General features: G+C 48.6%; 1 long non-coding RNA gene across 1 annotated transcript; it reads left to right on the forward strand.

The window, feature by feature from the left end:
* The first annotated feature begins 5,674 nt into the window (after positions 1 to 5,674).
* Positions 5,675 to 7,919, forward strand: LOC311579158. Its single transcript, XR_014773073.1, has 2 exons — positions 5,675 to 5,967; positions 7,570 to 7,919. It is a non-coding gene; the product is annotated as an uncharacterized lncRNA (long non-coding RNA).
* Positions 7,920 to 14,708: the final 6,789 nt, after the last annotated feature.

Raw genomic sequence — 14,708 nt, forward strand, 5'->3', positions numbered from 1 at the left:
CTGAAATTGCACCTTATCTCAAAAGCCAGTAAAAAGTAGAAAGCATTAGATGAGTTGAGTAGAAATACAACCTCATCTTTAAATCTGACCAAAGCAATCTGAGAATTTGTTTTCAAAGACCTTATGGTCTCTCAGAGTTAATGTGTAGGGAATAGTTTCATTTTAAATGACTTAGCAGTAAGCAGCATTCTAGATCCCAGAAGGGGATGAAGCTACAGAGTCGGGGACAACAGAACACTGGTAGTTCCTGCACCTTTGTAACACATGGTTCTCAGAGTGGGCTGGAGCTGCCTGGATCTCACGTCCTGGAATCTGTTGCAATGTTACTTTTTTTTGATGTATCCTCCAACACAATATTACTAGGCATTCTCTAAAAAAACATGTTTTCTTTAATGTATATATGGTGTTCTGTATGCGTGTGTGTGTGTGTGTGTGTGTGTGTGTGTGTGTGTGTGTGTGTGTTACCTATAGAGGACAGAAGAGGGAGCTAGTATTGGAGTTATGAACAGATGGTTATGAACTGGCATGTAGGTGCTGGGAATCAAACTTGGGTCCTCACAAGAATAACCAGTGCTCCTCGGGACTGACCCTTCTTGAAAGCCCTGGTATCATGCAACAGTTTCCTCTGATACTGAAACATTTCATCCTTGCAGGAAGGTAAACTGACCAGATTCGCTAGGGCCCTCCCTGCCAGAGTAAACAATAAAAGCTGAGAAAGTCCCTCTCAGACTAAAAAGGGAGGCTGAGCTGCAAAGACTGGGACCAGATCTTCAAGAAGCAGAAACCAGGGGCTGGAGAGATGGCTCAGTTGTTAAGAGCACTGCCTGATCTTCCAGAGGTCCTGAGTTCAATTCCCAACAACCACATAGTGGCTCACAACCATCTATAATGTGATCTGATGCCCTCTTCTGGCCTATAGGTGTGCCTGTAGGCAGAGCATTGTATGTATAATAATGAATAAATAAATCTTGAAGAAGAAGAAGAAGAAGAAGAAGAAGAAGAAGAAGAAGAAGAAGAAGAAGAAGAAGAAGAAGAAGAAACTAGCCAAGCTGCCTGTAACAGGTTTAGATCAACTGAGGCACCTAGAAAGGACACTTTACAGCCTGTTGAGCTACTTGTAGGCTGTACAGTGTGCTCCAGGTCCCCAGATCTTGTGAGCTGTCACTTATCCTGGAGTGAGTCTTGGTTATGTAGCTGTCTTTGAACCATTTCTACTCTTGAAAGCAACCCTGGTAAAACATTGGTTTGCCAAATTGGACTTGGGTGGTATCTATACTTTGGTCTGTCATGACAAACGTGTGTGTTTCACCTCCCCAGGAAAAGTCTTGTCACACGGCACCTAGCAACTCCTTTTTGCAAACATTGAAAGTGCCTAAGCACTGCAGAAGTTCATGGTGGTAGCAGCGGTGGAACCGAAGATCGATCCCCTTGATGAGGGAGTCTCACCAAGGTGGTATACCAAAAGGCCAGGCCACGGAGCCTGGCACGAGTGCAGGCAAAAGAGGGGAAATGGGCACCGTGCTTACCGTGTCCGAAGTGTGTGGTCTCGATCAGACGGAAGAAGAGCAGAGACAAGGGAGGCAGATGAGCAGCTCTGGGCATCTGAAGGAAAGTGATACAAAACTCCCGAAGCTGTGGCTTGATGCTGCTTATACAAAAAGCTGGGGGGCGCTACCTATGTGTATTTAGAGGCCTCGGTGCTAACTGCGCAGGACTTAAAGGGAAGGACGCTACTGTGTTCTGAAATGTCATGTCTCCCAGGCCCACGTATGGGAACCTGGCTCCGAGAGGGTGGTGTTAGATGGGGCTTTTTAGGAGGTTCCTAGTTCACAGAATTAGTTACTTACACAAGACACTCAAGGGAGCCTTTGCAGCTTCTGCCATGTGAGGATACACAAGAGGTGCCGTCTGTGAGGAAGCTCTCCTCAGAAAACACTGAGTCTCCGGGTGTATTGATCATAGACTCCCAGCCTATAGAGTTATAGGAAATAAAACTCTACTGTTTATAACTTACCCACACTGTGCCTGGTGGTGGTGGTGGTGCGCACCTTTAATCCCAGCACTCAGGAAACAGAGGCAAACAGATCTCTGACTAAAAGGACCAATCAGGTTACAGAGCTAGTTCCAGTATAGCCAGCGTTACACAGAGAAATCCTGTCTCAAAAACCCAAAATAAACAAATAACTAAAAAATAACTTAACCAGACTATGATATTTTGGTATAAGACCCCAAACATACTAGATGCTAGTTTCTGAATTTTACAACTACATGATGCTTGTACCAGAGTAAACAACTCAGTGCAGATCTACATGGACATGACAGGACATGGGCATTGCTGGGCCATCAGTGATAGTCTGCCAGGCATACAACCAGCAAAGGCCAAGATGAAAGACATCTTTAAAGCAATAGCCAGACGGTCTCTCAGGACAGCCAAAGCCTCAAGACCTCCAGTGTTCTTTCCAAGTTTCCAAATGGGACAGATCTCAGTTTACCTCCACTGACCCTCTCCTGCTGAAGGTCAGGATGCCTGGACCACAGACACCTGCACGTGGTGAACAGCACATCTCCAAAACACTTCAATTCTCAGGAAGAAAACAGGCTATGGGTATGTGACGCTCCCTCTTCTACACGACCTCACTATTTTATAGGCTTGGAATTTAATGTTTATTCAAGATCTATGGCTCATGCTTTCTAGAAGTATAATCTACAGGAGATCCACACTTGGGTATTAGAGTTCCTATAAGGCATCGCTGTGATGCAGTCAGGGAGCAATTTCTATGTGATTGTGATGTGCCCCTGTTGTGCAGCAGTTTGCTCCCAGATTAAAGCCTTCCATCTTGGGAGGAAACTTCTTAGGACATAGAATATAAAAGCAGGAGCACACCAACTGGATATTATATGACATGGTACTCTAGCACGTGCTTTCTGGTTTTGTGTCAACTTGACACAAGCAAGAGTCACCAGAGCTGAGGGAGCCTCAGTTGAGGAAATGCCTCCACAGATCCAGCATTAAGGCATTGTCTCAATCAGTGATCCATGGGACAGGCCCCAGCCCAAGGAGGATGGTGCCACGCCTGGGCTGGTGGTCCTGGGTTCTCTAAGAAAGCAGGCTGAGCAAGCCAGGGGAAGCAAGGAAGTAGGTAGAGCCCTCCATGGCCTCTGCATCAGCTCCTGCCTCCAGGATGCTGCCCTGCTTAAGTTCCTGTCCTGACTTCCTTCAGTGACGAACAGCAATGCAGAAGTGTAAACCAAATACACCTTTTCCTCCCCAATTTTCTTTTTGGTCATGGTGTTTCATCATAACAATAGAAACCCTAACTAAGACATAAGGGGAGGCAAAACACTCCATCCTCCAGGGAAGCTCTTTGACACAGGAAGTAAATGACTCAAAATACCCTCAGGAGGTCTGCAGAACTGACCAGATTCACTAGGTGTAGGGAATCCCTTCTCCAAGAGTCTATAAATAGTAAACACTGTTAAGAGTCACCCTCAGACAAACCCAGCCCCACCCCCTCCAGCGATCGGAAGCCAGCTGCCTTAGGGTTTCTATTGCTGTGATAAAACACCATAACCAAAAGTCATTTGGGGAGAAAGGGTTTGTTTCTGCTTACAGTTCCACAGCACAGTCTATCACTGAAGTCAGCAGAAAGTTGGAGCCAGGAAGTGATGCAGAAGCCATAGAGAAATGCTAACTACTTGTTCTGTAGGCTTGCCTCACCCGCTTCTACTAAACACCCAGGACCACTGCCCATGGGTGGCACCACCCACACTGGGCTGGACCCTCACACATCACTCAATTAATTAAACACACCACAGGTTGTCTTCAGGCCAGTCTGGCGGGGCCATTTTCTCAGTTGAAGTTCCCTTTTCCCAAACGACTAAAGCTTGCTGTCAAGTTGTAAAACTAGCTAGCACACCAGCTCAGCCTCTGGAAGAAGCCGAGACCAGCGCAGCAGTTCAGAAGAAATGGAGACCAGCCGAGCTTCCTCGAAGAGGCTCAGACCGACTAAGCCACGTGGAAAGGACACTAACATGTAGAGCTGCTTCGAGGCTGTACAGTGTGGGACAGGTTTCCAGATTTTCTGTGGTAGGCTGTGATGATGCAGCTGCCATTGAGTCACTTCCACGCCTAGAAGTCTCCCCTCGCCCAGACTTCTGTAAGCCACACTAATAAAATTCATTGGCTCAAAGTTGGACCTTGGTGGGATCTGTACTTTGGTCTGTTGTCAGCCCCGATCTGGGATGAGTAGACGTTTATTCAGGTCTCCCTAGGAAGAGTGTCATGCCGCAGTCCAAGAGAGCAGTTGTGAGTCACACCCATCACTGCCTCTGAGCCACATCAGAGGGCCAGACTATCCGGGAGAAAAAGGCTTAGAACAGCACCTCTGGAGGGGAGGGGTTGTGTGGGTGGCAAGTTGCCCCCTCTTTCGGTAGTTTCTATTGCTGCCTTGAACGCTACCCCACCTCAGCCGGCAGGTCACAACTTCCAACACCAGTGGTAGACCCTGTTAGAAGCCACCAGCCTTTCCCCTTCCCTGGCATAGTTACTGGATGAGACAGCCCTGACTCTTTTGGGTCATGATCTCTGATGAGGTGGCTTTCTTCTCACGTGGACCTCCTAGAAGCCATGGAAAATGGTTTGAAGATGTGGTTGGAGCTTTGAGAGCCACAGGCAGATCCCGAGAAAGGAAAAGAAAGCCTGTGATGTGGAGCCTAGACTCTTAACGGTGGTCTCTGCTCAGAGCATGTCTTGTGACAAAGCTATGGGGCATCCCTGTGGCCTCCTGTGGGGAAAAGGCTCTCTATCCAGAGCCCCATGCCACGGGGGAGAACACGCAATAAGCAATAAGGAGTCACATGCATAGTGAACTCATGTAAAGTATTTGTCTTGACCTGGACCCCACACCTCCCACCCTGTGTGGGAAGGATTGTAAGCTTTGTCACAGATGAAAGTAGTCTTGGTGGGCTTTGCCCCTGGGCACTCCCTGAGATTAACCTTGAGATTGACTGGGTGGAGCCATCCTGGGCCTAGAATTCAGGAAGCTGACCGAGGGGACTCCACCTGGATTATTGTGTTTCTAATCGACCCTCGATGGGAGGAGGAGACCGGCCCTTGCACGTGAGAAACAGACAGGCAGAGCAGACGAGAGGGGCAGCAGGTTCAGACGGAGTTTGAGCGCACGTGGATCGGGAAAAGGATCAGTCAACAGGCCAGACCAGCACACAGGCCACAGACACCTAGGGACCCGTCCTGTGGAACAGATACCAGAAAGTTCACTCTTGTTTCCCTTTAACCTTTTTTCTCTCTTGTGTAAGATAGTTGGGTTGTATAATAAAGTTTAATTGTTAAATAACAGAGCCAACACCACCCCACAGCCAAGAAAACAGATCAGTCAGATGGAGTATTTCTTTTCTCAGGCTGCTTTACAGGCTATGGTGATGCAGGAGAGGGGACCAGAACAGTTTATACCAGTGTTGAACCCCAGGCCTTCCCCTATGTCTAGAGAACCGTCTACCTCAGCAGAGGCTGGAATGGCTGGGTCTCATCTAAGCCACTCTGGCTACTGAAGGGTCTACAGACGTCCTTAGCCCTGGGCCAGTCTAACTACTGTCTTATTTAGCTTTCTATTGTTCTGATAAAACACCATGCCCAAAAGGAACTTGAGGAGGCAAAGGGTTTATTTCATTTACATTTCCACGTCACAGTTCATCAAGGTTTCTCTGTGTAGCCCTGGCTGTCCTGGACTCACTTTGTAGACCAGGCTGGCCTCAAACTCACAGCGATCCGCCTGCCTCTGCCTCCCGAGTGCTGGGATTAAAGGCGTGCGCCACCACGCCCGACACCCTATAGGCAAGTCTTATGGAGGCGTTTACTCAGTTAAGATTCCCTCTTCCAAGATAAGTCTAGAGTCATGTCAAGTTGACAAAACCAACCCGAACACCAATGAAGGCCGCTTCTGGAATCAGGTAAGGACACCGGGTAAGCCTGCTTGATGAAGGAGCCTGACCCAGGTTGGGAATAAGAATATGGAAGTACCTTGACTTGCAAAAGGAACTACCCTGTTGTGCACATGGCACTTGAGGATGGTTTGGAGGTGTTAAAAGCCAGATGGCCCTCTAGGTCTGGGATAATTCGAGGTTAGGTGGCAGGTCCCAGCAAGCTACATCCATCGAACTTGAGTTCTCTGTTTGACAGAGGGACAGCAATGGCCTAGGCTAACACCCTATTATACTCAACGAGACGTTGTTGTCTATACTGTGAGCAGGAAAGTGTCTCATGAGTTACAATAATATATGGAACTCATTAATATGAAATGGCATGTCCATAAAAGTTTGCATGTAAGAGACAGGGCTGGGATCAATCAGCAACAGAGAGAACGGAGGAGGGGTTGGAGGCCAGGGATTCTTGGAGCAGCTTGGTGTTCCCTGAGGCCCAGGAGAGAAAGTAGTGCTGCTGCTGTGGCTGCCAAGGCTCAAGAAGCTGACAGTCTCCACTTCTGATGAGACGTCTAAGGGAAAACTGCTCCGGGATCTTCCTGAGCAGCCCCTGACCTCACAGAAGGGATCTGCTGAGAAGCAAGCTTCAGCCCCAAATGACTTGTAGCTCCACTGTAGCCAGGACCATGCCAAAGCATTTATTGAAACCTCTTTTGGTCCATAGCTACACTAGCTAGTGGGAAAGGCTGACACTGGGCAGGAGCCTGGGGTAGAGAGTGAAGCCAATGTCTCAGGGCCACATGGGACCTCCTTCTCAGCTCGGCCTTGTCCTGGCCAACTGACTCCAGCCTGGTGAAGCCATTGTGCCCACTCGAACTTGTGTGTGTACCTATTGCAAAGCCTACCTTCTAACAAAAATTAAATCCCCTAACGTAGGTGGCATAGCTGCTTACCAGAGCACACGGCATCAGTCTTATTACAGGAGGTAAACTGTGGCTTGTTACCTGTGTAGGCACCACTCTGTCCCTTGATCCTCTCCAGTCTGACTGTGAGCATTTTTAGCCCCCTTCTTCCCCATGGTCTGTGATGTATTACGTAGTTTCAGGATATCCTCAGTCTTTATGGAGGTGGAGGCAGGTGTCACCATGATTACCCTGAATCCTTAAATATTCCTGGACATTTACTCTAAAGCAAGATCCAGCCGAGTGCCTGGGATGCTGGGTAAGTTGCCCTAAAGAATTTTCCAACACATGGGGTCAGAGAGTTGATGATGTAGGTTGCACCTGGCAATGCCCAGCTTTTCTATGATATAAAGTAGGTTTATCCCTACGGTCACTACCATAGGAATGAAAGATAAGGCCACAGTGAAGATCTTGATTAGAAGGTGCTGTCCCACGAGGAGTCCTGTAAGCACAGAGGAGCTACCCCAATAGGTAGGTATAGGGTCAGTAGTAGACTAGGCCGCAAAAACTAAACTCAGCTTATCCAACTACAAAGGGTTCAGAAAGAACTCAGACTCACTCACACGTTCCTGGACCCAACGAGGAGCCATTTTATAGTCCTGGCTACAGGTCTGCTGGGCACAGCTGACTCTGTGCCTTTCCTGTTTCCCCCCATGCCCACACTTTCTAGGGATACTGCAAACTACACACCTGCGCTGGCTGGTTCCATGTCAACTTGACACAAGCTGAAGACATAGCTAGGAAGATGGACTCTTCGTTGAGACAACACCGCCATGATATTGGCTTGCAGCCAGTCTGTGATATATTCCTTTGACGGGTGATTGGTACCGACGGGCCCAGCTTATTATAGGTAGTGCCAACCCTGGGCAGGTGGTCCCGGGTGCTATAGAAAAGCAGGCTGAGCAAGCCAGCAAGCAGCACACCTCTCTGGCCTCCCACCAGTGCCTGCCCTGCCAGTCTTCTCTCAGCGATGGCCTGTGCTGTGGAACTATAAACTGAAATAAACCCTTTCCTGCCTAAGTTGCCTCAGGTTTTCTCACAGCAATAGAAACCCTAACTAAGACAGTATCGAATTCAGTTCTACTCAGATGACTGTTGTCTGTGACATACCCCTACCCCGTTTGAGAGCTGCTTTAGGCCACCCCCACCCCACTGCTCATCCCTTCTACAGGAGGGCCTTCCGTTAAGGGCCTTCCGTTAAGGGCCTTCCAACACTGACTCTAAACTGCTGGCTCTGTGGGGGCAGGGACAGGGTCTTTTTTGTGCACTGCCAAGTCCCCTTTTGCTGGCAGAGACCAGCAGTCACGTGAGCTGGTTGCTGATGCAGGACTAGAATTCTGAGGCCAGGAAGTGCCGCAGGCAGCAGGGAGGGAAGAGGGTGGCTACTTAAGGCAGACCCTGGGACATTTGGGGACTGACTCCTCAAGAAGAGGCTAGGCAGGCTCTTCACACCCAAGAGGTCACCTGTGGGTGTTGACTGAAGGTGGCTCCGTTCCCAAATGATTCTAATCCAAATTGCTCCCCAAGGGCTCTGTAACAATGGGAAACATGGCCCATGCTGCCAGCCTGAGGAGTTATTTTCAGAGACCAGCATTTAAGGGAACCTGGAATTGTTGGCTTGCACCACAGAAAAGAATTACAAAACGAGACACTATGAAGCAAACTCAAAAGTTAAGGAAAAGTTAGTTTTTGAGAAGCCGAGGTGTGGGAAGTGTGTAGTTTAAAGCCAAGCCAGCTCAGGCTACATAGTGAGTTCCAGACCAGCCTGGGGTAGATAGGGAGCTCCTGTCTCAGAAACACAAAACAAACAAAGGACTTTATTACAGTTTTAAGCACCAGCACTAACAGGGAGAAAGAGATCTAAGAGGAGACCTTAAGTGGCCTAGAATGTGTGAGGACATCTTAAAAGAGCCAAACATAAGCTCAGATGAGATTGGGCACATTCAGGGTGGTATGGCCGTAGAGAAACTTAAGTATTTTAACATTATATATATATATATATATATATATATATATATATATATATATATATATATAATTGCTACTTAGAGGGTGAGATCACAGATGGTTTCTGAGTGCACTATACAAGTATATAGGTTGAAAAGATGAAAACAGGTAAAAAAAAAAAGTCAAGGGAATCCTTATTCTCTCTCTCTCTCTCTCTCTCTCTCTCTCTCTCTCTCTCTCTCTCTCTCTCACACACACACACACACACACACACACTCGTTGTTTGTGAAAGTCAGCCAGCAAGGGTGAAGGACTCTCTCTCTTTCCACAACCCTCTTATTTTCCCTGTCTTTCTATCCTGCCTCTAAACACCATCAATATATGTGTGACGTCGGGGACAAAGTTTCTAACCCGTGGGCTGTGGGGAACACTAACCATAGCATTTGATGGAGGGACAAATCTGCACTTTCTCCTGTAAGGGGGGCCTATGAATCATGAATGTGTTAAACAAAGCAGAGGCTACAAGTTCTAGGCTGGCGCTCAGGACTCAAGGTTTCCTGGTTCAGGAACAGGTGTTAGGCTTTGTACTGTGCCTGGGACATTTGCAAAGACACTTGGGGGAGGCTGGGTAGGATCTTTGCAGAGCTGGATTTTCCCTCCCCTAGGACGAAGAGAGGGGCTGGCCCCTGCTGCAGGCAAACTGTTGTTCCCAGAGCCTCCCTGACTTCCCTACTGGCCTATGGAGGGCCAGACTCCCTGACTGTTAGAGGTCATCAGAGAGGCCTGTGGTCAGAGTTGGCTGGAAAGCCCATATCCTGCTCACCAGCCTGTAGTTTTGGGTTACTTAGAATCCCTCTCTTCTGTTAATGTCTACTCTCCTAAATAGCGCAGATCTCAGCGGGAGGGAGGGCCAGAGATTCAAAACTCACAAAGATTTATGGCCATCTGAGAAAATAACTTCTCTCGGCCACCCTAGGTTGGTATCATAACCGAACTTCAGTCACCATCACAGGCACTGGCCCGTGGGGTCCCTGTGTTTCTGTCCGACTTAGCTTCTCATACAATCTGCTGTGAGGCTCATGTAACGCAGAGAAACACACCATGCACTTCCAATTCATTTTAAGGGACACATCAGTATACATGCGCCCAGATCCCTAAGACAGGACCTTCTGTGCCCATGGAATTGGGCCGCACCACTTCTGGTATCCTCACATGCCCATCAACCCACCCTCGCTGTGTAGGGAGATCGTCTCATTAAAGCAAAAGCTGCTTCTGTTATCCAGGAAATTCCAAAAGATTTCAGAGCTGAGTCAGGGACTGGGACAGAGACCAAATACATATTTCTTATTATGTCACACTGGTGCCCAGAAGCCCGGGACACCCAAGGGGACCCCTCCTCCTCAGGACGACTGTTTGTCAAAGACATCACTTGGTGGGGCCACCCTTCCCTGAGGATGCCTCACTTTATTAGACACACCCTTAGGAATTAGATTTCACCTGGGCAGCCTGTGACCCAGGGTCATCCCGTCCCAGGAAGACACAGTTTAGTCCCCACACTTCCCACCACCCAGCCAGTCCTTTCTGCCTGTGCACCCTCATGTCCACTCCTGTGCTAACCAGTATTTCTTTTTTGTTGTCTCAGCTGTATGTTGTGTAAGGAAGATGCATTACTTCTGCAAGAGGAGCCATGCTTCAGCCTCAGGCCTTCCTCCCAGCCATCCTTCCCTCTGTTTTGGGTGGCTTGTACCCTCTGGATCCTGTCCCCACAACAACACACATGTGGCCTTATCCAGGTCATGAGCAACCACGGCAGGGAAGGTGTTAGGAAACTGACACGTCACTACAGGACTCCTGGAGTGGGTCTGGCCCCACAACCAGTGTGTGCCTCCAAGGAACACTGAGCTCTCGGGGGGTTGAGGGGTTGTGGGACCCAACTCCGGCCCCTCCTCAATCATCCGGCTACAACTGGCTCTAGTTTTTTTTTGTTTTTGTTTTTGTTTTTGTTTTTTTTTTTGCCAGAGCTTGTTGGTGTCTAAGGATCACACCAGAGTGCAGGAGTCACAGACTGAGGCCTGATGTTTGGTCCTTTCGGAGATGGATGGACTTGTATCAGATCTAGTGGGCCTAAAGCTGCAGTGCTTAGCGGCACAACGGCTGTGTCTGGAGGCCATAGCCCTGGGGGACCAGTCAGCTATTTTTGTCTTCTGAGGTTTAGTATTTCCTGCCTGGCTGCTTTGGAAGTACAGGAAACACATGAGGTTTAGCTAAGGGAAAGTGCTTCCCAAAGCCTGAACCTTGGGTGTGTGTGTCGGGGGAGGCTCTTCACACCGTGGTGCTGGAGAACCGCAAGAGCTGGCAAGAGCTGGCAAGAGCTGGCAAGAGGGCATAAAGTTCCCTTGGGACACACAGGAGGTTACCTTCCCAAGTTCACCTTTTCCAGAGGAAAATATCCTCAAACCTTATTTAAATTCCAAATTTAGAAGGAAAAACAAGTCAAAGCTGTTTATGGATATGGAAATCACTTGTGCTAAGGAGAGAACACAGGGGAGCAAAACACGAGTGAAGCCAAGGCACAGTGCGAAAACAGCACTCCATTGTGGGGGGCAGGGTACCACATGTACTTCTGCAGTTCTAGGAGGCAGCCATCCTCACCTTGCAGACACTGGCGTAGGATCTTGCTGGGATCTCTGGACCAGGCTGTTCTGGTCAAACCTATTCTAAGAAAACGCCGGAAACTCTTTCCTCACAAAACTAACATGAGTGCTGGTGTAGCCGGTGTTTACTACTTTGTGGGTGCCTTACTCTCTTCCACCCTTCTCCACCCTCCTAATCCCCAGCACTAGGTAGAAAACAAAAGAGAGAGGGCAAAAGGAGTCGTCATTATCGCTAGACTACGCCCCGCTGATTAGGGTCGCTGAGTTGCTCGGGGCATGTTTGATTTTCGACATCAGGCTATTCAATTTCTTCTTCTCGTCTCTTTGCTTATGATCACTTGATAAACTGCAACAACAGAAACCAGCAAGCAGCAACCAGCAGCAGCAGCAGCAGGAGGAGGAGGAAAGGCAGCCACTGCAGCCCCCCTCAGGGCTCTAGCATTTATATACCCTCTCAAGAATCCCCCAAATTCCAAATGTCACACACTTGCAAAAAAATTTTTTTTTGCTGCTGGCAAAGTCATGACCCTGCTAGAGCATGAGGCAAATCATAGTCAGCTGCTGTGGACAATTTGAAGCAGCCCCATATTCCACATCTGGGATTAAAAATAAACACATTCCCATAGCATCTCTGTATCTTTAAAGAAACCAAAATTCCTCACTCCATGCTGAGGCCCTTAGGCATGACTGACCCTGAACTGGGGTTGGAGCCTGAGCCATCCTTCCTCCCACTTCCTGGTCCTCACACACCTGGAACACATATGCACATAACTCTACATGCTAGTTTGTTCAGTGTCTTCTATCTCATCATCCGAGTCAGAGAAGAACATTCAAGGCTGGAGTTCCTTCTAGCCGGTCCTTAAGCCCAGAGCCTTCGAGGACAGTGCAGCTGGTGTCCACATCCTTAAGGTGATGTCTAGGAGGAAGTGAGGCCCATTGTGCAGGGTGCAGGACACCCTCCTCTTGGAGGATATACTTTTGCAGTCAGGATCTGGTGGCATCCACTGGTAAGGACTCCTTGGGCCTCTGCCATGCATAGAACATGCTGGGCCTTATCAATCAAGACATAATTTGCCACTTGACCTTGGAAGCTGCCATCTCAGGAAAAGAGCACATGCTATCTGGCCAGCTGCGAAATGTTTTGAGGAAAGGTTGTGGCAGTGGCAGGGTAGATAGGGATGGGATACCTGCCACCCAGCCCAGTTGGTAAGTGTCACCATAACCTCCTCCCTTCTCTGCTTACTCTGAGCTCCACTATAGAGTGGAGATTGTGGGGCTCATGGGGGCCCCATGAAGCCCTGGAAATGGTCAGAAGCCGGTGGAAGTGAGCTGGGCTTGGAGATGACCAGGAAAGAGATCTGGGGATGGATGTCACCAAGGGAGATGGCAGCCATTCTGCCCACCCTTGCTAGACTGCAAAGAAGTGAGGTCAGACAACACTCAAAACTATCCAAAAAAAATGGCTTCCTGTTGGCACTCTCACTCCTTCCTCTTCTCTGGGGCCTCGCCTCTCTGGGCTCTCCTCACCCTGCTGGAGTGACTGGCACACCACGGACATGAAGCCATGTCACCCAGCCCCCAACTCTCTTTAGTGTGCTTTTTTGAAGTTCAGTTTGGAAGCCAGATGTTACCCCACACACCAGCCAGCACTAGGCTTCCCACCAGCACTCTACAGTTGTGTTGAAAGTCAGACGTGAACCAGACTAAGGTAGACTAAAAGTCACACATAACCATAAACATATAGACACACTCTGAGCACCCAGGGAGTCCAAGGCAGCACATGCTAACATGGGTCCACTCCAAGCCGAGTGAAAGGGTCCTTTTATCTTCACATCTCTAGGACAGTCGGTCTTTTTTCAATAGGCACACATATTTATGGGTAAAGAACACCTTAAGCCGTTCAGCTAGCGTTACAGAAGAGAATACAGATTCTATTCTTTCCCACTTTGTTTCATCTGTGACATACAAAAGCCTTCTAGAGGCACAGATTCAAGGGACTAGGCAAGAAGCCGGGTACCAAAGCCTAGTAGGTGTTTGGTACAAGCATCGAGGCACCAGGCCTTCCAGAGAGTAAACAGACTCAGGAGACAGTGAAGGAGTGTCCATCTCTAGTGGTCACAGATGACGCGGGACGATAATCCGGGGTAGCTGAATTCAAGAAAGGGCAGCTGAGAGACGAAGGAGGAGCGTCTGTGTTCCAAATCTCCAGAGACCTGAAGATCTCACCTCGCTGGGAAGGCTGAGACCTTCTGTAACCTTTCCTCTCGTCCGAAACTTTCACTGTGGTATTGTCAGTGTACTTGAGTGGAAACCAGCTTCATTGGCACTGGTAGTTTACTCATGTCTGTGTGAATACTTGTAAGTTGTCCGTATCCAAGAGCCTCCTGGGGTACTCTCCTTTCAGCAACACCCCAGATCTGAGCCCAGGGAAAGCCCTTAGGCTGCAATTGTCTTCCTGGTCAATATCTGGAATAATTTGCTTCCCTTTCTCCTCCCCTTCTTCTTCCCTTTCTTCTTTTTAAAATAAATTGTCTTCCTGCTATACCAGCAAAACCTAATCATTGTAGAAATCTAGGAAAAATATTAAAGAATGTCATACAAGCCAACTATCTTGCTGATCTGGGCAGCTGTGATCATGAATGGTGGATGGGCCTGCCCCTGAGGACCTCCAACCACCAGGCTCTGCCCACAGAACACTGGCCACAACAGCCAGGCCCAGCCCCTCAAGACGCAGGCAGCCAAGCCCTACCTTACTGACAAATCCTGGAGCTTGCCCCAAGACCAGGCCACAAAATCCCACCCATCCCTTGGAAAGCTCTGACCCCAAGAAACCCTATATAAAGCCTGCCTCTCAGTTCTTTGCTGCTTTTCTCCTGAGCAGAGGCAGCCACCTTCCTGTGTTTTTCCCAAAAAGTTTTGTAAAACAACAACAACAACAAAAAAGATTATTATTTAATATCGATTTATATGCTTATTAAATGCAGTGGTTACTCTTTAACCCACTGTTAGAGGTCCGCCTGCCTCTGCTTCCCAAGTGCTAGGATTAATGGCGTGCGCCACAACGCCCGGCTCCGGTCTCACTCTTGCATGGAAACCCTAGAAGAAATGCTACCTCGTCCCACACATGAGCATGAGGGAGCTACTGCAGGACACCTACACTTGGGGGTTGGCCTGGTGCGGTGTATTCTGATGCTAATTACTGGCCCTT

Source organism: Acomys minous (genome assembly GCF_964271855.1).
Source record: "Acomys minous genome assembly, chromosome: 12".
Taxonomy (NCBI): domain Eukaryota; kingdom Metazoa; phylum Chordata; class Mammalia; order Rodentia; family Muridae; genus Acomys; species Acomys minous.